The following is a 2572-nucleotide window of genomic DNA, read 5'->3' as shown; positions in this document are numbered from 1 at the left end:
TATGTATCATCGTTTCTGGCTCATGTGAGTTTGGTTGTTGTTAAAAAAAAACTCGAACCAACGTTTGGAGTGCGTTTCTCCGCCTACCCACAATGGATAAGAACACAACAGAGATGAACATTGTTCAGTTTCTCCCAATAGCTGGAGAGTGCAGCTTTATTTCAAAATGTGTTCAAACTTTCGTGATCATAGTGGGTTTATTAAGTAGGAGTCCTGTGGCAAACTCAGGGTCCATATATACTGCAGCTTTGAGCGCGGCAGGACCTCAGAAACATGACGCTCATAAATGAAGTGTTTTTCAGTACAGTGAGTGTTATTGAATGACAGTTGACACGAACATAGACTCGTCTTACCCGTTGCAGTGTTATCATGATGTTGTATGAACGTTGTCCCGATAATGAAGTTTCGCATCCGTTATGTTATAACATTTTCTCAAGACACAAAACATACCAAATATGATTAGCCATATGAAGCCCGATAAATCATACTACGACGTATTAATTAGGAACAACTCCCTGTTAGATGTTTAATACAAAATATCCACAAGTATCTGTACCGGTCTGTATAACACCGTTGGTTATTGTAAAATACACATCACAAAGTTAATGACGTTTATTTTGGATATAATTGTGTTTAAAACAAACACAACATTCCTCCTCTTAATTGTAGGTACTACTATGCATATATCTGTATCGCAAAACTATCGAATCGAACTGAAATACGAGATAGAAGTCCACCATGCAAATGCGCTTTGTGGAATCATAATTTTACCAATTTTCATGTTTCAGTTGTCTAAGTTAAAAAACCATTTGTTTTAAATCAAATTAATAGAGCCACGTGTCATGTATCATTACGAACGGAATATCATGTACAACTTAAGTCTGATGTGTTCACCTCAGCACTTTAATAAATACAGGATATTTGTTCAGGTCAGTGTAAGATCGTTGTTATTTCACAAGTGATCATAGAAAATATATTTTCACGAGTCGCGCAGCCACGAGGGAAAATATTATTGTTTCATGATCATTCGTAAAATAACAAACGATCTTACACTGACATGAACACATTTTCTGTTTCTTGTATGTCCCTTTTTCAAGACAATAATTAACAGCTGCTTCCTTGTCGCTGAAAAGTTACCCTTTTTCCCGTGGCGTGCCTCAATACATTTCAATACACAATATATATACGCATTATACCAGCGATATTCTCCGGTTAAACTCTTTTACAGTGTAAATAAACGGTGAAATAGGCATAACATAAAAATAAAAATTGTTGGATTAGAGGGAATATCGTTTTTTTTATTCACTCGTGATCATAAAAAATATATATTAATCTTAAAGTAAATATTGATATGATAATCTAAAAATATAAAAATACTTCCGAAAATGTGTTATTTTCACCGGTGAATTTTTTTTTTAATTTTACTGTTGTTATTTTTCTGCAGAAATGTCATATTTTATGATAAGCAGAAGATTATTGTACAAAAACAATTACACATGTCGTCTAGTTTTTTACAAATTTTTTAAAGAATGTAAAAATACCTAGGCTTTTTCCCAATTTTAATTGAAGCAATAATCACGTTATAAAACACAAACAAAAGAGACATATTGTGACAATAATATTTGTTGTCGTTAGGTAGGTAATCGATAGTTAATATAATACAGGGATATATGTTAAACACATGGTTTTCGGCTTCGAGCGGTCAGAGCCTAGCAGGAACGTAGTAGAGATGAATAATTAAAGCTAAACGCGTTAATAATAATACGTGAGAAGCGTAGCATTTCATTCCAATGCAAAAAGACAGGAATAGGAATCATATTTGATTTTAATTTGAGTTCAAAATTAAAATATACTCACAAGAGCAACGGCAATTTTCTGACATAGGATTGAGAAAAAACTCGGTCGCATATGTAATTGAGTGTTTTTCAAAGTTCGTATTAATTTTGTTTGAAAAGCATTTTACATTACATGTATGATATATATCAACATCTTTATTCATATAACGAGGAATTAATAGACTCTCCTTAAATAAACATTTTTATACTACAGTTCTATGCCGTGAAAAACATTTTCCATAAAGATAGGAGCATAGAAAATGTTTCTTCATCACTCTATAATTTTACATGCAATAATATCGTTGGTACATGTATGTTCTGATATAATGATCGGTAATTCCGAATATTCGCTGTAACCTGAGTGTGTGTTTTGTTTTGCCTAACGCAACACATATGACTTACGAGACAATCTCTATAATAACACACATTCGGCGCTTACGCTTCTTAGAATTGTAAATAGCAAGTTATATTTCCTTAAGAATTATATGCGATGTCTGGAAAACGTTTGTATCAAAGTGTTTTTTATCAACGAAGACACATGTGCGAAACAAGAGAGCGCAATTGAAAATGTTGATAATAATGTTTTTAATAATTGCGTTGTCATGATATTATCTTATTGGGTAAAACGCAGGAGTTCTGATATTGATTAAGTTTATGGTAACTGTTTTCAGATTAAGATAATATTAAAACAACAGCGTATTTGTATATCTGTTTACCTTATAAATGGTATGGAAAGG

Source organism: Dreissena polymorpha, chromosome 10, assembly GCF_020536995.1.
Source record: "Dreissena polymorpha isolate Duluth1 chromosome 10, UMN_Dpol_1.0, whole genome shotgun sequence".
Taxonomy (NCBI): Eukaryota; Metazoa; Mollusca; class Bivalvia; order Myida; family Dreissenidae; genus Dreissena; species Dreissena polymorpha.
The sequence above is the reverse complement of the archived record's forward strand: the minus strand, read 5'-3'. Positions refer to the sequence as shown.